Genomic DNA, 23,112 nt, shown 5'->3' on the forward strand with positions numbered 1-23,112 from the left:
CAGGGGGACAAAAGTATAGTAACACACCTAAGTGTGTGTGTGTGTGTGTGTGTATAGAGAGAGAGCGCATATGATTAAAATTGGCAATTTCAAAGTGGCAGGGAAAGAATGGATTTCTTAACAAATGACATTAGGACAGTGGGAAAAAACTAAGTTAGCAGAGTAGTTAAAGGCATGGGCTCGAGGGCTCAACTACCTAAACCTGAATCCCATCTCTGCCATTTTTACTAGCTGAGCAACCATACCTACATCATAAGTTTGTTAAAAGTATTAAATGAGTCAGTACAAATGAAGCATATACATGGAATATAATATGCACTCAAAATATTAGCTATTATTAGTATTATTATTTCATAACAGAGTAAGTTCCAGACTGAGTAAAGATTTAAATGCAAAAAATAACATCATCAAAGAGGTACATGAATATAGAATGGATATTTATCTGATCTTGCTGAGGAAAGACCTTTTTAAGAATGACACCACAGGTAGAGAAAATTATTTAAAAGACTAATAAATTTTACTACATTAAATAATTAAAATGTTTGTATGTGGAAAACGATAAAGTTAGAAGATAAATGATAAAGTCAGGGAAATGTACAGAGTACATATTATGAGCTAATACCCTTCATATTAAAAACATGGATAAAATCAATAAAATACATGAAACATGTAAATCACAAAAGAAATATAGATTATATAATATAAATATAAATATAAATGGCATCAAGCTTATGAGAAAATATTCAGCCTTGGTAACAATCGAAGAAATGCAAATTATAGCAGCAATGCAAAACCATTTTAAACTTATCAGACTTGCAAATACTATTTTCTTTCTTAAAAAGTTTGGTAGGGACAGCTGGAAACAGGCACTCTCACCCTAGCAGAAGTACACACAGGTTAAAGAAATTTTGGAGACTGATTTAGCTAAGTATATCAAAAGCCCTTAAAAATGTTCGTTTCTTTCAGCTACCCATTTTATTTCTATAAATGTATTCTCCAAAAATAATCAGGGAAGAGAACTATGTTAAAATACAAAGGGTTTTTATAACAAAAGGGTGGGGGGAACCAAATGTAATTAATAGATTAAATAAATATTTTGTATTTTATGGATGTATGTTTATTTACGTTTTACAGTTTGTGTATATATGCTGGTATATAGACATATAGATAGATACATCATGATATATATATATAGATATATCATCTCTATATAGTGGGATTTGGGGTTATTTTTGTTTGTTTCTGTATTCTCATTTTCCTGGAGAGAATATGAATGACTTGTGTAAAATTAGGGAGTGGGGGTATGTCCCATGCCTGAGTTCTTGAAAATGATGAGTAGAGACGAAAGACATGTAAATAAATAACAATAATACAATAATAATCATGCTTCCAGAGTACAGAGAAGGGCTAGATCCAGCCTAGAGCTGAGTTTTGGAGGATGAATTTGGTAGGGCATGAAGCAGAATATCAAGTACCAAAAAAAAAAAAGGAAAAGAAAGAAAGAAAGAAAAGAAAAGAAAGGGAAAAAGAGCCTATTGTGTTAGCAAGCAACACAATTTTGGCATGGCAAGAAGGGTGGTTGAGTGTGAAGGATTTGAAGTAAAAAGCCAGATGACAAACATTTCTGAATGTCACATTAAATGAGTTTGGGATTACCCTCTCAAAGAAGATTCAATAAAGAGCTTTTATGATTCATTTACACAAAGCCCAAGAAAAGACAAAATAAACGGAGATAACAAGAGTGGTCAGGGGTAGGTACAAACTTCTAGAAAGTAGGATAAATAAGGGACATAATGTATGACATGATGACCGTGGCTAACACTGCTGTACGACATATAGGAAAATTGCCAAGAGAGGACATCCTAAGAGTTCTCATCACGAGGAGATAAAATGTGTCTCTCTTTTTGCCTTTTTTTTTTTTTGTACTGTGTGTATACAAGACCAAGGATGTTAGCTGAACCGATTGTGGTAATCAATTCACAATATTAAATCAAAACATCATGTTGTACACCTTAATCTTATAAGTAATGTACAGCAATTATTTCTTAATAAAACTGGAAAAAAGAATTCAATTTCAAGTAGCTGTAAAGATCTGAAAAAAAAAGGAAGAAAAGGCAATGACAAATGGTAATAGAAGAGTGGTTAAGGGCAGGAATGCGGATACTATCTTGGAAGAGACATAAAGCAACCATCTGGAGTGCTGGAAATGTTCTATATCTTGATTTGAGTAGGGGTTACATGGGTGAATAAAAACGTTGAAATCCAGTAAGCTATACACTTAATATTTGTGCACTTTATGTTATTCCTCATAAAAAAAAAAAAAGGAAAGAGTTTTTAGCAAGGAACTATAAAATTAAACTGTTTTAAAATGATCACTCTGGGAAACAGGCTGGGAAATTGACAAGAACATCCAGGGGCAGGCCTTTTGAGACACTGAGGATGCATTCCAGGAAAAAAATCGTCAAATTTCTAACTGGGTTGGAGGCAAGACAGTGAGAAGGACTTTGGGAAATCGAATTGACAAGACTTTGAGTATGATTACCGAGGAAAAAGAAGAAATCAGGGACGACTCTGATACCCTTAAAGGAGCTCATGAGTACAGGAGAAGAAAGAGCAGCTTTACAGCGGTAAGTACTGAACAGGGAAAATTTGAGATGCCTGTGGGTCATCCAGCAGCAATGACTATACACACTACCTACATGCCAGGTCATTTAAGCACTTTATACGCATTAATTTATTTATCCTCACAAAGACCTTAGGAGGTAGGCACTATTACTAGCCCTTTTACAGATGAAGAAACGGAAACGGAAGCATAGAGAGGTTAAGGGACTTGTCCAGAATCACATATGGGAAAGGGTAGAAAAAGCATTTGAACCCAGGCCATCTGGCTCAAGAACTCATGCTCTCGGGATGCCTGGGTAGCTCAGTCAGTTAAGCAGCTGCCTTCAGCTTGGATCATGATCCCAGGGTGCTAGGATCAAGTCCTGCTTCGGGCCCCTTGCTCAGCAGAGACCCTGCTTCTCTCTCTGCCTCTGCCATGCCACTCTACCTGCTTGGGCTTTCTCGAAAGAAAGAGAGAGAGAGAGAGAGAGAAGAAAGAAAGAAAGAAAGGAAGGAAGGAAGGAAGGAAGGAAGGAAGGAAGAAAGAAAGAAAGAAAGAAAGGCAGGCAGAGAGAGAACTCATGCTCTCAAGGTAACCACTGAGATTCAAGTGATGTACCCCTGCCATAAAGGAAATAGTTGAAGCCCTGGAGATAGCTGAGCTCTCACAGGAAGAGAGTATACAAAAATCGAGAATAATAAAACATGCTTCTCGGTGCTGGTGCAAGGGTTAATTGAGATAATATTTACAAACCCCTTAGCAATACACAGGTAGAGTCAGCATTCAACTGAGGGAACCTATTAAAGATAATTCTTCAACAAAATACTGATGAAATAGTGCACTATTATTAGTGCACTAAGATTAGTGATCTCTAGATGACAGGAAAGTGAATCTTTTTTTTAAAAGGTACTACAATGCACATATTACATTTTTAGAAAAATCAACTTAGAGTTAGAGAGAGATTATTTTATATTTTGTAATTTTCTATTAAAAGAGCTCACAATACAAATAAGTAGAGTAAATCTCAGAGAGTGGACAAGCTGGCTCCAGATGCCAAGCAAAGGAGGGGAACACAACCTCACTCTAACTGGCAATGCAAAGGCTCAATGTAACACTCTTCTGTATCCACCTTCTTTCCCTTCTCTTTGTTGAGCAGCTGTCTTTCCAAAGGATGAGAAAAATTTAGCACCATTACCTCCCTCTCATTTTTGTCAATCACTGTAATTGAACAAAACAACATGCCCCTCCTGGCATCCCCACAGAGAGCCAATGAAGCAGGAAGAAGTGAAGAGCTTGAGAAATATCAGATACTATGGGGCACCTGGGTGTCTCAGTGAGTTAAAGCCTCTGCCTTAGGCTACATGTTCCCAGGGTCCTGGGATGGAGCCCCGCATCAGTCTCTCTGCTTGGTGGGGAGCTTGCTTCCCCCTCTCTCTCTGCCTGCCTCTCTGCCTACGTGTGATCTCTGTATGTCAAATAAATAAATAAAATCTTAAAAAAAAAATACCGAATACTGCATACTCTGTCTGCATACTCATACTTTGTCTACTCCGTAGGCAAAGTGACTTTCAGAGGAAGGAGGAAAGTTCTAATGGAGAAGCCTCTTCTGTGGGATTACATAGATAGAAGAGATTCAAACTTGAAACTGGAAAGATTTCAAACTTTAATAAAGGTTTCATCAGAGAAGTTCTACCCTTAATGAAACTTCCCAAATTTAAGGGCAAAGAAGCTAATGTTCATTTCTCACAAATTTAAAGATAGGGTTAGAGAACAGGAGCAAGACGGATGGGGAGAACCCAGTGTGGGCAAAATAAGGGAAGAGAGATGCACCACTGCTGAAACACTCCTCTCATGGCTAGAAATCCCAGGAAACTGCACAGCTGCCAGGTCTACCTGGTAAATCCCAGTGGACCAGTTGAGGACCCTCACACACCCTGTTCATCTTCAAAACTGCCTCAGCATTCAGCATATCTCCTCTTACATATTGTACAACAATTAACAGATTCAACAAATGAATGCAAGCATAAGTGAACAGTCTGAACTGAGGGTTTAGGGACTGAGCTACATAACTTTGGGAGCTAAAAGAACTTAGCATGAAACAGAACTAAATGGGGGCACCTGGGTGGCTCAGTGGGTTAAGCCGCTGCCTTGGGCTCAGGTCATGATCTCAGGGTCCTGGGATCTAGCCCCGCATTGGGCTCTCTGCTCAGCAGGGAGCCTGCCTCCTCCTCTCTCTCTGCCTGCCTTTCTGCCTGCTTGTCATCTCCCTCTGTCAAATAAATTAATAAATAATCTTTAAATAAATAAATAAGAAATAGAACCAAATGTTGATATCCTAACAATAACACCTGATGCAATATGATCAAAAGATTCAAACTCTAATACTGAGCACAGTATGAGGTGTTTAACAGGTGCTGCTCAATAATTATTTGTTGGATGTTAATGCTCCAGGATTTTTCTGCATCCAAACTCTCAGATCCAAATTTGAGATATTATTTAAAGGTCTGTGTTCTCACTTACACATTGACTTTTATAGTTTTTCCTTGGAGATGGAAAAAGATTCCTGAGGATGGAAAAAACTTTTAAAGTATCATACCCTGTGCCAATATACTGGCCTGGTAAGGGTTGTATCAATCTAGTCTCATCAGCTCCAGCTGAAAACTTATGTGGACTACATGGGGTGCCTTGTGGCGCAGTTGGTTGAACAACCAGCATTTGGTTTCAGCTCAGGTCATGATCTCGTGGTTGTGGGATCAAGCCCCACATTGGGCTCTGAGCTCAGTGCCTAGTGTGCTTAGGATGCTCTCTCTCTCTGTCCTCCCCCCAAAATAAATAAATGTTTAAAAAAAAAAAAAAAGTATATGGACTACATGAATGGGCCAGGGTTTCAACACAACCTGTCCAGCCAAAGAATTGTGAGCCCACAATTTTGGGGGGCTCCTGGGTGGCTCAGTTGGTTAGACAAGTGCCTTCGGTTCGGGTCATGATCCTGGAGTCCTGGGACAGAATCCCACATGGGGCTCCCTGCCCAGCAGGGAGTCTGTTTCTTTCAATGATCTCTCTACTCTCATGCTCTCTCTCTCTCTAATAAATAAATAAGAAAAAAAAAATTTTTTTTTTTAAATCCAGTGCCAGGCTGAGGTCCCTGGATTCCTGACTCTCTAGCCATGATGAAGCAGCTCTAACAGAGAAGCCCAGGCTCTCTTTTGGAAGCTGCTCCCATTCATTGTCCATCTGCAACTTCTGCCCTTCCCCATACCCCCTGCCACAAGCTTCACACCTTGTATAGTGTTATCTTCTACCCCTACTTTCCTGACCTGGATTTTCTTTTCTTTTTTTTTTTTTTTCTTTTTTTAAATATTTTATTTATTTATTTAACAGAGAGAGACAGAGATCACAAATAGGCAGAGAGAGAGGGGGAAGCAGGCTCCCTGCTGAACAGAGAGCCTGATACAGGCCTCGATCCCAGGACCCTGAGATCATGACCTGAGCTGAAGGCAGAAGCTTAACCCACTGAGCCACCCAGGCGCCTCCCTGACCTGGATTTCTTAAGATGAGTTACCATTTAGATACAGAAATTTCATTTATAACATATATGAAATTGAATAAAGTAAAAAACTGGTTCTTCAGGGTTCTTACTCCCAAACTCCCCTAGAAATCTGGGTATACACATCTTTTGTCAGAAATTTATATATTGCCTTCAAAAAATGCACAATTTCCAACAACAAGGACAAAACAAACTGAAATGTTACTAGGCCGCAAACTACACTAATACTTGCATTGTTATAAGGGCCTTCTAACTCCTCCGAGACTCCAAAGTATTCTTCAATTCTAATCCGTTTTCTGTACTACATTATTGGTCACCTTTACTGGAGAGAAAATACAGAACAATATTTAAAGTATTTTCACATGCCTCCCTGTAATTCTAAATTTAAAGTATCCAAGATAATATTCAAGATCCTCCAGGATATGGGGCTCCTGGCTGGCTCAGTTGGTAGAGCATACAACATTTGATCTCCAGGTTGTGACTTCAAGCCCAACATTGAGAACAGAGATTACTTAAGACCAAAAAAAAAGAAAGAAAAAAATCCTCCAGGATCTGGTCTTATCCAGCTTCTACAGCCTACATATCTCCCATGGAGCTCTTTCATAAACTTGTTGTTTCAATTAAGATGACCTAATTTCCATCCCACACAGCCAACATTTTTTCTGGGCCTTTGCTCTCAATATTCCTAATCACTTTCCTACCCCCAAAGCACATCCTTGATTCTGAAGGCAGCACTGTACAGAGGAAAGAGAACTGACATAGGAATCAAAATACCTGAATTCCAGATATGGTTCACCATGTGCGCCTTTGGACAAGTCCTTTGTTTCTCTGGATTCAGTTTCCCCATCTATAACCAAGAAGCTGAAAGAGATCATCCTAATAGTCTTTCCAGCTTAAAAAACAACAACAGGGCACCTGGATGGCTTTCCATCCAGAGCAGCCAACTCTTGATTTCAGTCAGGTCACAATCTCAGGGTCCTGGGATCAGGCTCTGCACTCAGCAAAGAGTCATTGTGAAGATTTTCCCCCTCTGCCCCCTCTCCCAATCACTTGTAAATCTTTAAAAAAATAAACGACAACAACAACCCCATCTCTACAATTCCTATACACCTAAACAAATTCAATCCTCCTTCAAGGCCTCCACAAATTTTCTCTAAGCACTCCAGTCCATACTATTCTCTCCCTTCTTTTTTTTTTTTTTAATTTTTTAAAAGATTTTATTTATTGGGACGCCTGGGTGGCTCAGTTGGTTAAGCAGCTGCCTTCGGCTCAGGTCATGATCCCAGCGTCCTGGGATCGAGTCCCGCATGGGGCTCCTTGTGCAGCAGGGAGCCTGCTTCTCCTTCTGCCTCTGCCTGCCATTCTGTCTGCCTGTGCTCGCTCTCTCCCCCTCTCTCTCTCTGATAAATAAATAAAATCTTTAAAAAAAAAGATTTTATTTATTGATTTGACAGAGATCACAAGTAGGCAGAGAGGAAGGCAGAGAGAGAGGGGGAAACAGGCTCCCCACGGAGCAGAGAGCCCGATGTGGGACTCAATCCCAGGAACCTGAGATCAAGGCCTGAGCCAAAGGCAGAGGCTTAACCACTGAGCCATCCAGGTGCCCTATTCTCTCCCTTCTTTGAACTCTTGTCAGAAATCCAAAATAAATCAAACAGTGGATTTGTTCAACTCAGATTTTCTCTCTCTCTCTCTCTCTCTCTCTCTCTCTCTCTCTCTTTTAAGATTTTATTTATTCGAGAAAGAGGAAGAGAGAGAATGAGCAGAGAGAGGAAGAAGCAGGTTCCCTGTGGGGCTCAATCCCAGGACCCTGAGATCATGACACAAGCCGAAGGCAGATACTTAACCAACTAAGCTACCTCAAGTCAGATTTTCTGAGCATTTCTCTGCCACATATTATGGCAAAGCCTTGGTAACAAATATAAAACCAAGACCCAGACCTGAATGTATCACCTGTATATCCCTTTCTTCTCTGCTATTTTTATCCAAGTGAAGTCATGTTAAACATGAACGTCAAATGCAAATGACACCACTTACTCACTTAAATATTTAAAGAAAACTTTCCATGTACTGTTCTAAAAAGTAAAGATACCAGTAAACAGATAAACCAACTCCCTCATCTCAAGGAGTTTATTTATTTGTGAAAGCAAACAGGAAAAACACACAAATACATTATATAATTTTAGGAAGAAAAACAAAGGAAGGATTAAAGATTCACTAAGAGCGGTTTACATAGGATGGTCAGGGAAAGCCTTCTCAAGGAGATGCATTTGAGCTGATACCCAAATGAAGGAGGGTAAAAACTAGCAGTATTCAAAGATGAGTACCCCAGGTACAGGGCAAAGGCTCTGTGACAGAAGAGATGGGGAGGACACTGGACAGCCGGTGGAAGGACTACAGGTTAGAGCACTTAAGAACTTGGCAATGGGACTCTAAGTGTGATGTGGGGTTTTCCATAGGAGGGCTGAAGTTAGGGACAGACATAATACTTTGGAGTATTATGTAAGAGCCTCTCATACCTGACAAGCATTCAGTCTCTGCCTAGATTCACCACATCCTGGCTCTTCGTCTTTTGAGCTGTGTGATCTCAAAAGAGCTGGTTTCTCTATATGCTCACTTATGGATGTGTCATACAAATTTCAAAACAAAAAATCAACATAATGCACTATGCTTTTCCTTAAAGAAAAAAATCTTCAAGGAGTAATGTGGATTATAAAATATTCTCAATACCACTCCATCATCCAACAATCAGCCCCATCTTAACAGAGACCGTCACAACGGCCAAAGCAGTTATACCACCTGCCATGACGTTCTCCCTTCTAACTTTGTAGATAAACTTTTGTGTCCCCTCGTTCCTGGAAATTTGTCTGAGTGTAAAAGCCTCTCATACCTGACAACATGTCACACTTAGCACCCCTGCCCCCAGTCCCCACAGCCCTAAAAGTTTCCAGATACTAAAGCCAGAATATTCCTTAAAACAAACAAACAAAAAAACAGCATCACAACTTAGGAGAAAAAGAGGAAAAGAAAATGAAAATAATCCAAATACATATCCGGAGAATCATCTAGGAGGGTTCTTCCCATCAATACACAGGAATCACAGCGCCTTCAACTAGTTACAGTGAGTGTTCATAAAAATGACCTCAAGTGATAAACATTTCTAACTGAATAAAGGTCTAAGTCAATGAGGGGGAAAAAGAATTCTAACTTTTTAATTTCTTTACTCAATTTCCATCGTACTACATGCCCTTCAGTTTTTCTTCCCTGCCCAATCCACCTCTCTCCCCACACCCATGGCCCTGGTGACCTACCACGTCCAATTCCCCCCCTTTTTTAAAAATATTTTACTTTTAAGCAATCTCTACACCCAACGTGGGGCTCAAACTCACAGCCCTGAGATTAAGAGTCTAATTCTCTACTGCCTAAGCCAGCCAGGCATCTTTTGATGTGACTTCAATCAAATCTGAGCCTCATATCCTGAGATCTACCCTGGCCCTCCAGGGGCCAGTAACAGTGACAAATACATGGGAACTAAGTAGGCAGCTTGAATGTGGGCAGGGCTGGGCACATGATACTGCTCCCAAAGTAGCTTTCTTGCTCATATCTAAACCAGGAATAAACCAAAGCCTCTCAGCAAAACGTTATTTTACCCATGCCTCTCAGCAAAACGATTTCAAACTAACTCTGACCACTGAGGTACTCATGGGGATTTTTTGAATGGTCTGAAGTAAGATACAGAGTGGCCTTTGCCCATCTCCCATAACTCTACTATCACTTTCTGTATAAACATTTTAGTCCTAGTATTATTCCAATTTAAGATAATGTCAATTTCAAGACCTGTCAAAACACATACATGGAAAAGAAAAAAGAGCAAAACAAAACCCTCACAACTGATATTTCTGATTAATTTGACATTAAGGACACAAATGAACCCTTTGATCTTAAATCCCATTTTCCCATATTCTCCCTAACTCTATATAGTACTAAATATTCATTTGTTAGCTGGGTTTTCTTCAACTCTGGGTCTCCATGTACAGATTCTGGGGTCCACTGAGAAACAAAAGCTTTGTCATCCCTCCCATACCGATACAGCATTTGAAGAGAACTTCCATCCCCCTTGGGTTCCAAGGTTAGAAACACTCCAGTTTGTGTAGAAGCCCATTGGGTCTAGGCACCTAGAATCCATCCTTGGCCAAACCAGACCTTCAGGAAACACTTCCCCACCTAGTCCTTACTACCAACTACCCGGGACTTATGGGGGATATTATGCTAAGCGGAGTTCCTGGCAACAGAAAATGTAATTTAACACAACTGATAGCAAAAATAAATAACTAGGCCCTGTTCACTCACTAAAAAATATATCCCACATGGTCAGCCTCCTTGTCACCTAGACCAGAGGGCAGAGTGATATACAAATGGCCACTTCTCAATTCCAATCAGGAGTTATCCAACACCCACATCCAGAATCAATTCCCCATCTAATTTCTTAACTTTACCCACTCGCTGACTCTTCAAACACCTAATATGAGGCATGTTCACTGAAAAAAAAAAGTTATGAGAGGACAGACACTTGAAAGCACTAGCCCAGTGCTTTTTCTACAGTGGATATTCAACAAATGATGAACACAAGAAAGAGTGTATGAATGAGAGTAACACAGACGAGTGTCTGACAAAGCATTCTAAGACAAGGGCTCCCTGATGAAAGGCACTTTCTGCTCCACTCCAATTAGCCTTTAGGGAGAAGGAGGGGAAATCCACAAATATCTAGATTCAAACTTGTCCTTAGTTTAATTAACATCCAAGATCCCTACTTCACACCAAAGGAAGACTAAAAGCTACCAACCTTTATACATGACCACCCAAAGTTAGTTTCCAGAACACTGACAATCAGGTTTCTCAGCATATTCTAATCACTATGGCCCTTTATCACAAGGGTCCACTAAAAAGGTTCTTATTTCTTATGCTATTAACAAAGGGTTAGTAGATTTATTCTATCATATTTGCTTGGGGATCCTAAATTCTGGTATAAACAAATGATTCTTATCTTCTAGAAAGGCCCTGATTCGGCTTGTCTGTTACTTTTAGTGTAGTCTTACAAAGGCTGGATTCTTTTTAAGCTCTTAAAGGACTTACGCAAAATTCTTTTGATAATTTTTTTTAGAAGATCATCTCCTGAGTTTTCAGAAGTTACACAATGATTCATGCTGATAGGGAGGAAAAGCACATTTTATTTCCAAAAGTCTCCCTTCACCAAAAGCTGTAATTGCTAACATATCTGATATTGACTTCCTGAATTAAAAAAAAAAAAAAACAAAAAAAAAAACAAAGCAACAAGTATAATCATAGGTCTGAAAAGAGAAACGTATAAAGAAAAATACAGAGTGCTTCAGCTTGGTTAGCCAGACAAAGGGAAAGAACGGATGAGCCCAGAGGGGCAATGTGCACATTTGGTAGCTGCCCCTGGAGTCCTTGAAAGACAAGTTGTTCACTCTCTGAACATCTGTGTGTTGAAGAGGGATGGGAAAACAGTGAAAATAAGCAACGCTAAAAGAAAACTCAGACTAAAGACAAGGAGATAATCTGTAATCATCATCAGTCTGGAAAGCTCAGAAAAGTTTCCTAGAGAGATTGTGAAATCTCTTGAGAGACAGCAAATCACTTGAGAGAGATTTAGGGATATCTGGAGGCAGAGTGAGTTGAAATGGTCAAATGGTTCCACTGGAGAAATGGAGATTACATCTGAGAACCAAAAGGAGATTCCAGTAGTATTTTTCCAAGCGTTCAGCTACCTTAGAAAATCTAAGTCACTCCTTGAATAAATGATAAAAATAACAAATGGTCACCATAAAAACACTAATAATCGGGTGCCTGGGTGGCTCAGTGGGCTGAGCCTCTGCCTTTGGCTCGGGTCATGATCTCAGGGTCCTGGGATTGAGTCCCGAGTCGGGCTCTATGCTCGGCAGGGAGCCTGCTTTCTCTCTGCCTGCCTCCCTGCCTACTTGTGATCTCTCTCTGTCAAATAAATAAATAAATACATAAATCACTAATAATCAATTGTATGAGTAAGCAATGAACCAAAAATGCAATTGTATGAGTAAGCAATGAACCAAAAATGCAACTAAACATTTCTGACATTTACATAAGACCACCGCCAAAGTCAATATTTGAGACCCCAATTCCCAAAACTAACCTCAAGAGCATTCTCACAAAAACTCCTACCCAAGATTACCAGTCAACTAATAAGGAAAGTTGCCATTCTCTGGAGAAAATCCTAGCTGATTCTCCTTTCTGATCGTAACCACAGGCTACAGATAAAACAAAATGGCTTTCAGGTGACACAAGAGTACAAACTATAAGAAGGAACCGCAGAACTAATCAGGGCATGAACTCTGGCTGGACCTTGGGATTACCCTCCTTCAGATGAACTAGAATAAATAAGCTAAGAGATTGCCCTGATATCAAACTCCAGACACTTTTAAATAAAAGTGGCAAAGAAGAACTTTAACCCACATCTTTGGAGTCTAAATCCCCTACAGTGAGAGGTCACATTCTTCTGAGATCCAAAACCCAAATTAAGTCATGTCCTCACACCATTAGAGCTGCTGCTGAGAATTATACCTATCAAAGCCCCATTCAATGGGGCAAGCTTTCCAGTTAGAGGCTCTTTAAGGTAAAAATGGTTACAGAGAACTAAGATCATATTATGGGTGTACATTTTGTATGTTAAAAAAACTATGGCGGACTCTAACATTAATTAAAATAAAAATTCTGTAGCTGACAAACTTCATTTTTCTGCTTTTTTTGCACAACCCCCTTTCTCACTACCTGATATTCCTTGCCTAAAAACCAAATCCTCAGGGCACTGACCAGTTCAGAGAAAAAGACCTAGAGGTTGCACATGGAAGAACCAGACATCTAGATTGTATTCAAAGTGGGAGACAATTCTAATAAAATGGCTCCACCCACTACTGCCCTTCCTGAGCCCATTATCTGCAGAGAATCAAAGGGTCTGGCTATAAACTTGGGTATTCAAAGGCCCTGTCAGCTCCCTAGCTGTGTATATGAACAACACAATTAACTGGTAAGAAATGCAGAGGGGTAGGAAGAGCTCTGTACATCTCTAAATCCTTGTCCCAGTCCTTCAAAATTCCCACAGAGTAACTCTCCAGAGTCCTCTATTGTTCCTCCACAAAATAAATAAATAAATAAATAAATAAAAGGGGAATAAGTGTCCATTTTCTCATAACTGATCTTATTAAGAAAGGTAATCTCAATTCATTTTTATCTTGCCAGTACCAATTTTTAAAATTCAGCATTTTTAAGAAACATGGTAATACTGGGGGATAAGGACACATCAAATGAGATCTTAAATGAGATCTTTAGGGCAGAGGCCCTGGTTTGGGAGCTCAACTTTGCCTCCTAATAAAGGCTCTTAAACAAATGACAACATTGATCTCTGTCCCAGGGTAGTCATAAAAGAAAGAAAAACTTTCACCAAAGCACTGCAACCCATGTGGGGAGCATAAAGGATAAACTGCTGGGCATGCTGTTCGGCATACACATTCCAGTTCAGTGTTTGCCTGGTCAGATCCAACTCTTTTCTAGATCCCCAGCAGCCCTGTGCTCAGTGCAATGAGTTCCTACCCAGGGAACCAAGCTATTGGAGGCTATGGTAAATGCGGCAAGAATTTAAACACCCAAGTATCTTGGCTATCTTCACTTTTTTTAACCTCCTGAATTAAGAACTACATCTTGCACCTTACCTGTGACAAGCATCTCACACTGCTGTTCCCTGGTGTCACATTAATCTTCAAAACACTGCTTTGCCCATCACTCCTTCTCTCAAAAATCTTTAAAAGTCAGACAGTGTGTATAGGATAAAATTACAGCTCCTGAGCCAGTATTCAAGCTGACCAGTCCACTTCAGCTTAACTTCCCATTACGGAAGGCAGCTGCGGAAGCACAAGCTTTAGACGGAGACAACCGGGAGTTAGAACTCCGGCTCTACCACTCACTGCTTGTGCGATCTTGAGCAAGTTACTCATCTTCTGGAATCCTCTCTTTAAAACAAGAATCCCCTCTCTCTAAGACAAGAATGACAATACCTACTTCATATGACTAGAGGATGAGAGAGAGCACGGCATGTGGCACAGAGTAAGATGCTCCGAAAGTATTACTTTTCTCACCAGCTCCAGTCCAAATGACCTATTCTCTCTCTTCTTGGAAATTCTCCCCAGGATCTATATTTCTCTCTCCCTTGGAAACTCTCCACCAGTTTCAGGGCCACACTTTGCTTTAATGCCTAATTGAAAACCTTTCTCTTCTAGGAAACACACTGGCTCATAATCATTTTCCCCTCTGAGCTTCTATAACTAATTCTTATATTCTAAGCAAAGGGATTGGGATCGAAATTTTTTATTCTTCTCTTTTGTATCACTCCTCTTTATTCAATAAGTCCACAAACCCAATAGCAAAGTTTTTACTAATTATCAATCACTAAGTTTTCCATAAGAAATACTTTAAAGAGAATACCACTCCCCATATACACTTGAACAAATCTCCCCCATATCATATGGAGTTTTTTTCCAAAGGTAAGAGTTACCAGATAAATGGAAAGGAAGTTTGTACCTAGGAAGTCACAGAAGAACGCTCAAACAAGCCAGCAGAGTCCAGGAAGCCTTTACTTCACTCCCTGCATTCAACAGGCTCCTCCTGAGCTCTTCCTTTGTGCAGTCCTTAATTCAGTACTAGAGACAGACTGTGACCAATTTGGACTCTACTTCTGATCAGCTTTCTGAACCTAAACCATTTCTGATTCTTTAGATGTGCCTGTTTCTGAAAAATCTCATCAGTAAAATAATTTACTTTCTGAAAATACTACCTGGGGGGGGGGGGGGACAGTAACACAGTCATTTGGGTTTTAATCTTGCGGCCCTATCCCAGGACGGTCAGTCCAAGTGTGTGGATTTAAGAGATAACTCGAGCTGTCCTGGAGGTGAAATAATGACACCTCTCCCATTCCCAAGACCCTGATATCTAAACCACAGAAACACCTGCATAGGGATAAAATCAAGAACTAGACTAAGGCAGCATTAAGCAAATTCTCACTTAGTGAAGAAGGGAAGAAGTTGTTTTATTCATATTCAAGTAACTGTAAACATTCATATAAAGGTCCCAGAAAAATAAGCTCTTTAGAAACATTTGAAAATGTTCACTCCCTTGAATCCTATTAAATTCCTAAATTCTTGGATAAGGTAGCACAAACATTGGCTAAAGTATTATTCCATTAGTCTTGAGTCACTTAAAAAATACATCTTTAATACTTAGTGCACTTTTAAGGAGAAGGACAAAAATGGAAAGCTAATCAGTCACAAAGAGTCGCAGTTTAATTTGCTGAAGTGATAGAGTGCAAAGTTAATTTTCCTTTGTTTGAGTTCCGTGTGTGTGTGTGTGTGTGTGTGTGTGTGTGTGTCCGTCCGTCCCTCAAGGAGCCTGCATACAAGCTACCACAGCTCCAGGTAAGGGCTCGACAGCCACAGCAGTGCAGCTCGGGTGAGCCCAGGGGACGAGGCGGCTTACCGAGCCCACTCCCGAGACAGCCTGCAGTCTCCTCGCTGCACGCAGCTCTGTACTTCCCTAGACCCTGGTCTCGCGGCTCCCCACCCCCAACTGTGTGGCCCTAGCCTGCCGGAAAGCACAGCCTGCCCCGACCAACCGCCGGGAGGGCAGTCCCGACCAACCGCCGGGAGGGCAGTCCCCACCACCCCGGGAAGCTGCCCCTCCGCCCTGCTCCTCCGCTCTTGCAGAGGCCCCGCGAGTGTGGGCGCTCGGCGCGAATACTTACGGAGCTGGAACTCGGCGGAGGCTAGGAGCGGTGAAGAGCGGGGAAAGGACTAGGGCTGCAGCGGCGCGCAGGGCGCGGCAGAGCGGAACCCGCGCCCCTCCTGGAGTAAGGGCACGGGCAACCTCCCTTCCTCCAGCCGCCCCCCCCCCTTCCCAACACGCGGGAAGACCGGCTTCGAAAGCCGGGGTGGCGACCGGACGCACTTACCTCGGAGCTCCCCAGCCAGGCTGGGCGCTCGCACCGATGGGGGCTTGTCTGGAGCCGCGCAGCCCGGGGGAGGAGCCGCTCCGGGAGAGAGGGCGGTGGTCCGGCAGGCATCCGCGCCCCAGGCTGTGGCCCGGCTGGAGGGAGAGAGTTGGGAGGGAGCACGGATTTGAGTGGAGGGGGCGTGGAGGAGGTGTGCCTCCACCCGAGACAGAGAGGGTGGGCGGCTGGAACCCGGTAGAGGGGTGTGCTCCGAGGCACTGAAGAGAACAAGAAAACCGCGCAGAGAGTACGGAGCCGGGAGGCAAGTGGGTGGGGGGAGGGACCCGGGCTGGGAAAATGGGGGTGGTGGACAGGATGAGGAGTTGGCCCGCAACTGGTCGGCCCTCACCTCGGCACCATCCGAACAAGAATTGTCTGTATCTGGAGCAAAGCACAAGGGGGTCTGAAACTTTATGTCATTTTCTCATACACACGTGACCCCCCTGCAGTCCAGATGGTTTCAATCACTGGAGGAAAAAAGCGGATCTGCTGGTATGCATGAAAAGCCGGAGCTGGGAGAGTCTGGGAAAAGCTGCCTGTACAGCTTGCCTGCCTTCAAACAAACCGATGAGCTCTTTCCGTTCTCCCAGCCCCCGGCCTGGGGGAGCCCTGCAAAACCCTAAAAGACATGACAAGAAGCTACATTTGGAACTGCAGCCGTGGCCGAGAAATTCTGAAAACGCAAAGCTTCCAATGAGTCTGATCTGAACCAAAAGTTCAGAGGGCATTCAGAGATTTTAAGTACTCCATTTAGCTTGCAAAACCCAGCACTCGAATAGGGTGTCATTAAATAAGCAATGGAATACTAGCAGTGAGAATCTGTGATTTATTAGTGGAATTCCAAAAGACATTGTTAACTCAGTGTGACAATCCACTTGGAAAAGAATAACGCAAACCACTTAAAATCCAAAGCCATACATACTTGGTGGGATGTTAGGAAGCCATGTAACCCAATTTCTCATCCCATAAATCACTATAAATAGACCTTGATATTGTAATGCATAAAATTGACTTTTACAAACCTAGTTAGAATTTGAAGGAGCAAATGCGCATGAATGAGCATAAACAGGCTATAAGACTGAGACGTGTTTCACAGCCCAAGCCAAGTCAGTTGTCATATATCCTAAAGAGGGATTTGCTCAGCTGTGGGACAAGAATAAAAAACGATGGGTATTTTAAGATATATCCTGGAAATAATTGTATTTGTTCATGATAGAGCAGAAATAGTGGCAAGAAACAAACTGATAAAGTCTATTGTTCCTTTTAGTATATCTAGTACTTTTTTTTTTTTTTTTTTTTTTTGACAGAGATCACAAGTAGGCAGAGAGGCAGGCAGAGAGAAGAGCGGGCAGCAGGCTCCCCATTGAGCAGAGAGCCCAATGTAGGGCTCGATCCCAGGACCCTGGAATCATGATCAGAGCCAAAGGCAGAGGCTTTAACCCACTGAGCCACCCAGGTGCCCCTAGTATTAACTTTTTACCTTATAAGTAGTAGTGCCAAAAGATAACACTTGGCCTTTTTAGTAGAAGGCTTTATATACAGTGTGACACAGTTGTCTGTGTTTGAAAAATATATCTGTTTTTGGTAAAGTGAATTGGTTCTTCATTAGGAAAACCCAAGATTTTCGTTGTTGAGGCAACTGGAAAATACAGGGGAAAACCTAAAATAGGGTAAGTCAGAACAATGTTTACTCCAAATTCAAAATCTAGCAGCGAGTTTCTTCTCTAGTTCAGTAAAGCACTTGAACCCTTCAGGAAACATACATGGATGGACTTAGGATTCTCCAATCTTCAGTCTCCAATTAGGGTGGTTCTGTCCACCACAAGCAATAAGAGAACTCGTGTAGAAGAATCCTTAGGGAACACAAGCCACAGAATTTAATAATGTTCCAGGCAAATTCTACCTGTAGCTCCCTAAGCTGTGGAAGGAGGTTCTTAAGTTTCCTCCTTACAAAACTATTAAAATTCCTATCAGAATCCTGTTTTTCTAGTGAGTGACATCTGTGAAGAAAGCATGGAGGTTTCCTTTACACAGAGCCAGGACGGTCAACTGTTTTCACCTCTAGCAACTGCTGCCTCTTACTGCCTCTTACTGGTCGGAGCGCTAACAATGTAGGAGGGCAATAATGAGATGTAAATAGTTGCTCCTTTTGTTGGGTGCTCTTCCAAATTATGCATATAACTTTTTTAATTCTTAAGAAAAAACCTTAAGAAAGCAAAATAACATCCCTTAAATTTTCTAAATACAGGATGCCTGTTAAGCATCTGCCTTCAGTTCAGGTCATGACCCCAGAGTCCTGGAATGGAGCCCCACTTTGGGCTTTCTGCTCAGTGGAGATTCTGCTTCTCCCTATGCCCTTCACCCTGCTTGTGCACTCTCTCACTCTCTCTCAAATAAATAATTTTCTTTTTTTTCTTTAAAGAAAAATAAAATAAAAAATAAAAATATTTTCTAAATATAACCTAAATATTGTCTTAAGTCTAACTCCACAGATTTCAGTATTAGTCAATTAATACTGGCCAAAATTTTATTAGAGACACTGACATCTGAAATGTTTTTAAAGTTGTTTTAAATGGTGCTAATTAAGTAATTTGCCGTCATCTAAAGTCCACATCACTTGACCAAGCTAAGGGAGATGGAAGCTCTGTGAGGTCTGGGACCAGGTCTGTTTTACTAATAATTATACCATATGTGCCTAGTACAGTGCCCAGCATGAAATGGGTGCCTGATACATAGATGCTGTTTGAGTAAATGAAAGGTAAATAAGACCACTCCCCATAAGGCTACAGTCCTGTGGAGGCATGTGCCTTGTAAACAACAGAATGAAAGAACACCTTTAGGAAGGATACTAGCAACAGAAAAGAGGTAGAGGTAATTAGCATTATGGCTTTGGGCTTTACTCACAATATATTCAGAAATGTTCAGAGACTGCTATAAATAAAAAGCATTTATAGGAGGAATTTAGTATATTTAGTGCCTAATTTAGGGATCTCACAGATACATTTTCCCATGTCCCCATTATTCAGTCCCCTCAACACAGAGCCAAGACAAGATTTGAGCATAAACATCCTGGCTCTAATTTGGATAGTATGAATACTGTTCCTTTCATCCTCTTTCATACATCTCCTCCACCCCCAAGCCATTTCCTCTGTACTGTCTTCTGTCAGTCTAATGAAAGTTTCCTAATCTTTAGAAGCAGTAGCTTTGCTTCTCTTTGTGTGGAGAAATACAATATGCTTTGATTACATGGTTATATTCTATACAGATGCCTGGCAACACATCTTATAGCTAAGAGTCTGTTTAATATTTTAACTTTGAGGGACTTATGATTCAACTATTTTGTTATATACCAAAATAGCACTTGACATCACAGAGATGGGCTTTACTTCCTTTTGCTATTTTAAATCCTGCACTTAAACATTGTAAGTAGTTTGGGTTTTCTAGTACATAGATTTTGCTTGGGTGTGGCTTTTTTTTTTTTTTTTTTCTTTGAGAGACAAAGGGTTAAGATTTTTGAGGAAATCTTTCAGATTTGCAGGTCTAATATTCATGAAGCAGTTATTTCCTCCTATGTACTCTGCCTATAATATTATACAAGGAGTCTTAGTTAAAGGGGGAATGGGGGGTTTATCTGTGCTTCATGATCCAAATAACCAGGTTTCTCTAAAGCAGGCAACTGGGCAAGAAGATTGTCCTAGATGACCTTTACATTTTCCAGGGCATGCTTTTCCACATATCATTTCCCTTTTTTAATTTTTTAATAAAAATAGTATGTTTCATTTAAATAGCTAACCTTAAATGCTAAAGATCGAAATCATCCTAAAATGTTTTTTAGAGAAACTAATTACTAATTATTAATCCATAACTTCAATAAGTACTATTTAACCCAATCCTGCTTTCCATTCCACCTACATTTGAGTAGAACCTCATTTCTAAAACACCCCATATTTACCCTTGAACTTTTTCCATAAGCTTTAAGACTTAAGGCCAGTTTCGACATAAAACAACTCCGACCTATAATCTCCAGAAGCCCAGCATGACTCAGAAGTAGCTATCATGACTGCAAAGGGATGACCTTGTCATTTCCTCTGGCATTTTACTTTCCTCTTTTCCAAGACTATCAAAAGATGAATGCAGCTTACATTCACATAGATGCAACATCTGTAGAATGAATTCTTGTGATTAGTTTTTGCAGTCAGTAAAGCATAATAGCATGTACTAGACCACTAGTTCCTAAAGCTGAGAGCCCTTTGGAATCATCTAAGAAGTGTGTCAGAAATACAGACTCTGTCCCTAGTCCCAGACCTACAGAGTAAGAACTCCAAGGTTAAGAAACACTACACTAAATTAATTGTAAGATCTTTGTCATTTCTACATAGGCCAATTTTTCCTTAGAGCAAAGTCTCTCTATCACTACACACTCACACAGGCTTCCTAAAAGGAATCAAGCAAGATATTACATGAATTGAAACATAATATAGCTCTTTCCTTTATAATAAGCAACTCCTTTAGGTACAACTGCCTTTACCCTACCTCTGAAAGAAAAAAAATCGTTAAACTGAATGTTAAAAAAAAAAAAAAAAATCCTACTAACCAAAGTTTAACAAGATTTTAACAGATCATTGAGGAATCAGCATGTTTTGTTATACAAATATAGTGGTACTTATAAGTTACTGAAATTATTAATTACATTTCTATCTTTTGTAATCAAGTAAAATAATCCATAACAATTGACTAAATGTATATTCTATTAAAAGCTACTTAATTTTTAAATTTTACTTATTTATTTATTTGACAGAGGGAGAGAGACAGCAAGAGCAGGAACACAAGCAGGGGGAATGGGAGTGAGAGGGAGAAGTAGGTTTCCCGCTGACCAGGAAGCCCGATGTGGGATTCAGTCCCAGGACCCTGGGATCATGACCCCAGCTAAAGGCAGACACCCAACAACTGAGCCACCCAGGGGCCCCAAAAGCTACTGAGTTTTTAAATTGTAGGAGATAAGAAGCACAGAACCCAAAATTGTGTGCAAAAATTTTTGACATTGTGACTTTAAAAAACACAGATTAAAACATATACATATAGGGCACCTGGGTGGCTCAGTGGGTTGAGCCTCTGCCTTTGGTTCAGGTCATGATCTCAGGGTCCTAGGACTGAGCCCCACATCGGGCTTCCTGCTCAGTGGGAAGCCTGCTTCCTCCTCTCTCTCTGCCTGCTGCTCTGCCTACTTGTGATCTCTCTATGTCAAATAAATAAATAAAATATTTTTTAAGAAATACATATATATGTAAGATATATACCTGGCTGAAAACTTGAAAACAGTATAAAAGAATATATAGAGGGTGCCTGGGTGGCTCAGTTGGTTAAGTGTCTGCCTTCAGTTCAGGTCATGATGGGATCAAGTCCCACATCAGGGTCCTTGCTCAGCAGGGAGTCTACTTCTCCCTCTCCCTCTGCCTCTGTCCCCCCACCCCCGCCACGCTTGTGCTCACTCTCAATAAATAAAATCTTTTTTTTAAAAAAAGGATATATAGAGAAGTCTTCCTTCCTTCCTTCCTTCCTTCCCCCTCTTGTCCTCCCATTGCCCTCTCTTTAAGCAATCACTGAGTTTCTTGTATATTCTTCCAGAGATATTCAAAGGGAATGCAAAATTACTTATATGTGCATAATGCATTTTTGGGAGGAGAGGTCCATAACTGATAACAGATTATCAAAGAGATTAGCAATCTCAAAAAAGATAAGAATCACTGTTCCAGAGCAAGACTAAGGTTTCATGCTCTACTCTAGTCCACTGGTAGGATTAGCAGAATTGCAACCTTCAGTTTGCTTATGAGTATTACTATGCACAATTCCAGACTACAAAATAGCTTCAGCAAGCAATGTTGGTTAACATGCAGATGTGGTTATAAAATGCCACATCTGTTTGTAAATAACTTCCTTATTTTTATGTTTTTCTTAAACAAACCCTCCAATGAAATAGTTCCTTCTGTTACTGTATTAACAGACTGGGAGTGAAAAGATGGTAGATACTTTTCTCTCAAAACCTGAAAGTTTTCTTTTGGAATAAAAGAAAGATTTTATCTGTATCTATAGAGAATTTAAAGGGGAAAAGTAACTTAGTACTCCTGAGAGGAATAATTAACATAAAGAACATAAATTACAAGGTTATTAATAAAGATCTCAAGAACCATATGTTTTAAGATAAATGTTATTTTTGTCAAGATGGTAAATCTCATTTGGATTTCAATGATTATTACTTTTTTAAGTGTTATAATTTGGATTTTAACATAAAGCTACAATATGTTATTAGTTTTTTATTCTTTTTTTCTCTCTCCCTCTCAAAACAATTTATTTTTTTTAAAGGGGGTAAATTTTTTTACCCCCTTGCTCATAGTAGAATCTGTTTCCTTGCCTGAATACCATGCAGTGTCTTTCACTCTTCCTCTCCTAAGTGCATGAGAGATATAATAAATAAGATCAAGTTTCTTTTCCTATAACCAGTTTACAAAAAGATTCAGTCTGACCTAGGTCCATTTATGTTTTGCTCTGTAATACTGTTTGGGGTTTTATTCCAAATGCCAGACTATTTATTATTTATTTAAAGCAAATATTAAGATAGCAAGGCTGATGATACTGGATAGGCTGTACCTGGGAGAGAATAAAGAATAAGATGAGATGTCGGCTGCTATTCAGATGGACAGGAACAAGACAAGGCTCAGAAGGCTAGAAGGTCTCCTCATTCGTATCTCTTGCTGAATGGTCCTTTTTCCTTCTCTCAGGGACTTGAAGATAATTTTTGATTGGGAGAAATTAAAGTCTAAAACTTTACTGATTTGAAACACTAGTTCTCGATCTTTGTTCCAGTGGTATCAGTTT

At 40.4% G+C, this 23,112-nt stretch overlaps 2 protein-coding genes and 1 long non-coding RNA gene across 12 annotated transcripts in view; 1 reads left to right on the plus strand and 2 right to left on the minus strand.

Annotated features, from left to right (window-relative positions):
* Window positions 1-23,112, minus strand: part of DENND2B (DENN domain containing 2B) — a 173,187-nt gene that overhangs the window by 132,957 nt on the left and 17,118 nt on the right. For 3 of the 9 annotated variants that reach the window (XM_082683040.1, XM_082683042.1, XM_082683047.1), the window contains one exon: window positions 16,201-16,334. The gene's annotated coding sequence lies outside the window, so the exon portion shown is untranslated. Of the gene's footprint in view, window positions 1-15,993; window positions 16,091-16,200; window positions 16,497-16,588; window positions 16,667-23,112 lie in introns of those variants that run through there. The other 6 variants (XM_082683041.1, XM_082683036.1, XM_082683044.1 and 3 more) reach the window with 6 other exon arrangements.
* The window catches only part of LOC309840722 (uncharacterized protein C11orf16), a 94,067-nt gene that overhangs the window by 37,250 nt on the left and 33,705 nt on the right, over window positions 1-23,112 (minus strand). The gene's annotated exons all lie outside the window — the stretch shown is intronic.
* Window positions 15,578-17,047, plus strand: LOC309840744. Its single transcript, XR_014298775.1, has 2 exons — window positions 15,578-15,667; window positions 16,689-17,047. It is a non-coding gene; the product is annotated as an uncharacterized lncRNA (long non-coding RNA).

The sequence above is a fragment of the Mustela nivalis genome, assembly GCF_964662115.1.
Source record: "Mustela nivalis genome assembly, chromosome: 9".
Classification (NCBI taxonomy): domain Eukaryota; kingdom Metazoa; phylum Chordata; class Mammalia; order Carnivora; family Mustelidae; genus Mustela; species Mustela nivalis.